The sequence below is a fragment of the Sinocyclocheilus anshuiensis genome, unplaced genomic scaffold (genome assembly GCF_001515605.1).
Source record: "Sinocyclocheilus anshuiensis isolate Anshui unplaced genomic scaffold, SAMN03320099.WGS_v1.1 scaffold457, whole genome shotgun sequence".
Taxonomy (NCBI): Eukaryota; Metazoa; Chordata; class Actinopteri; order Cypriniformes; family Cyprinidae; genus Sinocyclocheilus; species Sinocyclocheilus anshuiensis.
Genome location: NW_015537939.1, coordinates 971,825 through 978,103, shown reverse-complemented (window position 1 = coordinate 978,103; position 6,279 = coordinate 971,825). Strand labels below are relative to the sequence as shown.

General features: G+C 36.0%; 1 protein-coding gene and 1 long non-coding RNA gene across 5 annotated transcripts in view; one reads left to right on the top strand and one right to left on the bottom strand.

The window, feature by feature from the left end:
• LOC107661489 (whirlin-like) overlaps positions 1-6,279 on the bottom strand; it is a 114,262-nt gene that overhangs the window by 100,540 nt on the left and 7,443 nt on the right. The gene's annotated exons all lie outside the window — the stretch shown is intronic.
• LOC107661512 (uncharacterized) lies at positions 709-1,156 on the top strand. Its single transcript, XR_001631114.1, has 3 exons — positions 709-794; positions 944-988; positions 1,101-1,156. It is a non-coding gene; the product is annotated as an uncharacterized LOC107661512 (long non-coding RNA).

The following is a 6,279-nucleotide window of genomic DNA, read 5'->3' as shown; positions in this document are numbered from 1 at the left end:
GATGTTAATGTTCATGAGTCCACCATCAGGAGAACACTGAACAACCATGGTGTGCATGGCAGAGTTGCAAGAAGAAAGCCACTGCTCTCCAAAAAGAACATTGCTGCCCATAAAGATCATGTGGACAAGCCAGAGGAATACTGGAGAAATTTTTTGTGGATGGATGAGACCAAAATAGAACATTTTGGTTTAAATGAGCAGCGTTATGTTTGGAGAAAGAAAACACTGCATTCTAGCATAAGAACCTTATCCCATCTGTGAAACATGGTGGTGGTAGTATCATGGTTTGGGCCTGTTTTGCTGCATCTGGTCCAGGACGGCTTGCCATCATTGATGGAACAATATTTTTTTTATATATATATATATATATATATATATATATATATTACAATTCTACACATTTTGGTGCACCAAACTTAAAATTCTAAATGAATTTTTAAAATTGTAAAAATAAAATCAATTGTTTTAAATGCTAAAACTAAAATTAGGCATGTGTGTGTAACCATTCATTTAAAGATGATAATGCAGAGAACTGGATTTTGCATTAAGGCATGGCATATGTGCAAGTAAAATACAGTTTAATCAAGTATAAAAAAAAAAAAAATCAGGAGGAAGACAGAAACAGGATCGGGCGATGAAACAAAATATGTAATTTATTTTAGATTATAATTGTGTCAGTGGTGGGCCGTCAGGGCCCAGTAACGTTAGTCCTAATGACTGCGATAAACAACCACACACCTCCTCGGCACCGGCTCTGTGAAAGACTCGTGAAGATGAAAAACCACTAGAGTATGGTAGGTTAATTTTCATTTTTGACTCTTTTATCGCTTGATGCGTTGTATGCTGATGTTATTTGCGCGATATAAAGCCAGGTTTAAGTTTCCGTAAGAATATCAGTTTCCCGAGTGGAGCTGTATTAACCGGTCTTTTCCTCTGGCCGCAGCACCGCTGGCAGAGGCAGACCAGCGGGGAGATGAGAGTCACAGAGGTATGTTAAAACACATGTATACACTTTTCTTCATCGTCTTGTATGAATTATTTTAATGTTACTTGCTCACTTTCCTAGTAAAGCTGTGCTAACCAGTATTTTCCTCCCGCAGTGCGCTGGCAGACCGGCGGGGAGACTCGTGAAGACGAAATAAAGCAGTAAGAGAACAATAAATTGTTAGGTCAACTTTAAAACACATATAATCACCTTATTTGTTTTATACCAATGCTATCTGTAAGGTATAAATGCGTTTGGGTGAATAATTGTCTGTAAGAACATCGGATGGACTGTATTTGTGTCATTTTGTTAGGTTAATGCTTCAGCTACAGATGATGTGTTGCGCAATTGTTAATTGGGTTTCTTTCTTTAGTAATGGCATTCATTCTCGCTACATAAGATACCTGTCTGTTATGTAGTGCCCTGTTATACTGCATTACTGTGTAATATTTATGGTTTCTATAGCCGTGGCATCATTATGATGGTATGAAGAGATGGATTAATTCATGTAGGACGCCACTGAAGGCCTAGGTGTAAAATGCACGGCCCGCCACTGAATTGTGTAATAAATTCTACACATGAATCAGAAAGGACTTGAGCTATACTGCAGAGGTCTTCAATCCGACATGCATAATAATAATAATAATAAATGTTTATATTATATTGTGATGCCCAAATGTACAACTTGGGCATCACAATATAATAAAAATAAATATAAATTTTTATCTGCTAAAGATTATATTTAACATTATTATTACATTATTAGTATTTTAAGGCTGTAAAGAATTTAAATGTGAAATAGGGAAAATTAACATTTAAGTGTACAATTAAATATCCAACATGAACAGATAAATTAGGTAGTTTTAATTACATTTTTATTGTACACTTATTTGAACTTTTTAGCTTCATAACGTTTGCTTTTAATATTGTATTTTTGCTTAATAATTTTTTTTTACATAAAATGTGCATGAATTAAAAAACATTATTAAAATGTATAATTAAAATTGCATTCTAATAACAAATTATTTTAATATCTAAAATTGTATTAGTTCATCCATAAGTATTTATTTTCCAGACCACAAAACTAGGCAGACAGAATGGCATGGAACTGAACAAGTAAACAAGACACTTCAAATACATATCAATACAAAAAGCACCACACACTGTCTCCATGAGGATGGTGTGTTGTGGTATTTTAATGCTGTGTGTTGACAAACTGGGCAGTGAGCCGGTGCCCATGGGCCCAGTGACCCGACCTAGCATGAAAACAAACCATAGAAAGAGAGAGTCAATTAGCAGATGCATCTGATGAACAGTGCCAGCTATAAACCCATCGAGCAAATCAGAAACGATGTCCTCTGCCAATAAACTCCAGATCGATAGGCTGCGAGCTGATGATTAATCTGGATGCTGAATACATACAGACAACTAGGGCAGATGACAGTGACAGAGGCTGAATAGCACACAGATAAAAGAGAAACTACATGAAAGTAACCTTCGTAGGTCAATTACCGCCATCCCTCACACGCGGCGGCGAAAATTGGCAAGTGTAGGCACTCTGGGTAAGAGCGGTTCACGTCTGTAGAGGAGTCACATGCACATTGACTAAGGCTCAGTGTGAACTTCACTCAGAGAGTGATGGGCATTTAGTCATTTAATGGGTTTTTGCAGCAGACGGTCTCAGCGGCAAAGCTCATACTGTTACTTTTGCTGCTATATTCAACAAACACTAAAGACCAGTCATTAGAGAGTCACATGACACTAAAAACCAGATGGAACAAACAAAACAAACCCACATGCTGATGGTTCATGTTGTGCTTGCTAATTTCCTGTGCTCTTGCCAGCGATCATGCACACACATCCAAGTACACTTGCGCAGAAAAGGAGGAGGAGAGAGAAAATGGGACGATGATTCAATATTTATAATTTTGTAGTTTTTTTATACATTTTAAAATATGTAAAAATATTTTATATATACAATTATGGAATAATTTACATAAACATATTACAATTTATATATATTCAATTAAATTAACGTTTTTGTATAGCGCTTTTCACGATGCAAATCGTTGCAAAGCAGCTTTACAGAAAAGTAAAGTTTCTACATTATATTTAGTAACAGCTTATCAGTGGTGACTATCTCAAGTTGATGTCCATATGGCAGAAATGTACGGTAAAAAAACAAGCAGTTAGTTAATGTCATGTAATCAAACAGACGGTGAACACTATTAACAGCAATGAATTTATGTTGCGATCAAACTTATAGCAAAATTTGGTAGTTAGTTTTGTATGTTGTCTGAGGGTTGGCATCATCTGAATGTATTAAATGACACACACACACACACATATATATACAGTGGGTACGGAAAGTATTCAGACCCCCTTAAATTTTTCACCTATATATATATATATATATATATATATATATATATATATATATATGCGTGTGTGTGCGTTTTTAATGTTTATTTTTAATTTTAAATACATTCATTTTAATTTTTATACTAGAAAATTGTTATATAATTATGATATTATTTTTATTATTATTTTTTAACAATAATAACACAATAAAAAATTTAAAATAAATAAAATCCAGTTAAATCTAGTTTCCTGCAAGAGTATCCACATCACACTCTTCTCTTTTCCTATCTGTATGTCTGACATTAGTAGTGTACGTGTTGAGACAAGGTGGAGCTTCTTTAATTATTTACCAACAGGAGTCCATGACAGAGGTGTCAGCCAATGAGAGGTCAAAGCCAAAAGATCAGCCAATGGGAAAAGATCACGCATATCATCAATACTGCACTGCCTCGTTAGAAATGTGGACACAGCGAAATTCATGTCTCCATCTATTCTCTCTCATAAGAGGCGGCGAGTCATGCTGCAGATACAAGAGCTTGTGCAACAGATGGTCTGGGTCCAGACAGGACAATGGGACGCTGGTTATGGGATGCGGGGGAGGGGTCAGGCTCAAATGTATTAAATGCCATGCTTAGGTCTTCCTTTAAGGCTCAAACGAGGACAGAGGAGATGAAAGGCAAAAACAGGGTGGAGAGTCCTATTAATTAGCTACAAGCTTCTACTGCTCAAATTGCTAATTATATTGCAACCACAAAGTACAGAGGAACAAGTCACTTGTGAGCAGAGGTTGGTTGTAAACACCGTGTAGCCTAGTTGGTGCATTAAATGTTATCACTGTACAGTAAACAAGGTATGAGTGATCCAGACAGTAAGCAAATACATAATATTTTATTTAACAAATTTTTGAATGCAGTGCAGCCTGCTTTGGATAAAAGCATAAATATACATATTACTGTGATACATGTCCAATAACTTAGTAAGGTTAACAAATCTATTTTGTTTTCACTAGGAACCATCAAATTCTCAATATGTTCCTCGTCCTCCAAACTGTCTTTAAATCCTGTCGTCAAGAACAACCGATTATTTCAATCTACATTATACAAGGATTGTGTAACCAGACTAAAGCTCAAACTCATTTCCTGGTGTGGTTTGTGGAGTATTTTATGCTGTATGTTTCTCACTACATTAGTCTGAAAATAAATAAATAAAACCAGCCCGAGTTCTCTTCAGCATGAAAGAAAGACTGCCACGTCAAGTCTGGGCGTCGCTTTTTCCCTACACAGAATAATTCAGCACTTGTGTATGTGTGCGAGCGAGTGAATGCGAAAGAAAAAGCTAGAAAACAAAGTAAGTGAGTGAAAGTTTCATTCATCTAAAATTGCTTTATATGTACAGTAATTTAAAAAGCAAAAATGGCTTAAGAGCCATAAAAATGTCTAGAAAGTATTTTGGCAAGTGAATAACTAATTTTACTGCACTGTGCTTTCACGTGCAACATGCCAGACATACTGAATGCAAATATATTTATCAGATATTCAGCAGCTTTTATCTTTCCTATTTAAAGTCAAATCCAAATCCATTTGACAAATACACATACTGATAAACTACAACCTTGAATACACTGTAAGTCACAAAGAATTAGCTAAATGTGACCCTTACCAGGATCATACCTACAGACCCTTAAAACCAACAGGCATGTGATTTATCAGAGTAATTTCACAAACACAAAAGTGACAAATCTGGGATCAGTATATCAAAGATATCACATATTGTGAGAGGGTGGTCTTAAAATCACAGAAATGCGGGCCAATGATCTGCAGTCAGTCAGCCATATATCAACAGGTCCCCAACAGTGTAATGAGTGAGCATCAATCCTGCCCTGCTTCAAATTGATGAGGTCTTTCAGAGAAAGGCAGTGTATATTCTCCATTTTATGGTGAGGCTAAATCAAGATGGAGAATACAAGGGACAGTCAGTCACCTGCTCCAAGCCCATGTAATGAACAAGAGATCATGTGAGCACGGACTAAAAAATGTGTTCCGCCTAATCGGAGACAATTAGCTGAGAGGCTGAGAAAAGAAATGATATGAAAAACACTGATATGCAGCTTTAAGTTTCATTTAATGAAGAAAAGCCAGTGAATAACAGCATAGAGAGATTGAGGGAAAGACTCTCTCTCCCTTCCTCCATTCTCTCATTACCCCGTTTTACTTTGTTGGGAAATTGGGCAATGGAAAAAATATATCCTATGTTTACATCTACATCAGTGTGTAAAAAACCCACTCAATACAAGACGAAATGCAAGCAATCAGCTTACTTTTTTCGGAGTGTGCCTGTAAAGTACTGCTGTCTGACCATTAAAACGCTTTAAAATAATCACAATTATTCACAGATCTGAAGTGATGAAATTAGACTCTCTATATACTTTTCTTGTCAATAAGCTTTTAGTTCCTTCTTAAGGAAAGAGAACAAAAAATATATAACAATTATGTTCAACATTTTGCATTTAAAGGGATAGTTCACCCAAAAATGAAATTTCTGTCATTAATTACTCACCCTCATGTCGTCCAAACCCATAAGACCTTTAATCATCTCTGGAATACAAATGAAGATAGTTTTGATTAAATCTAAGAGCTTTCTGACCCTGCATAGACAGCAACACAACTGACACGTTCAAGGCCCGGAAAGGTAGTAAGGTAACATCAGTGGTTCAACCTTAATTATATGAAGCAACGAGAATACTGTTTGTGTGCAAAAAACCCCACAAATAACATGCATCGTTGTACTTACCTGAACATGGATCGAAGACTGACATGGAAGAGAAGAAATTGCTGAATATAGTCGTTATTTTTGTTTTCTTTGTGCACAAAAAGTATTCCCGTGGCTTCATAAAATTAAGGTTGGACCACTGATGTCACATGGACTATTTTAAC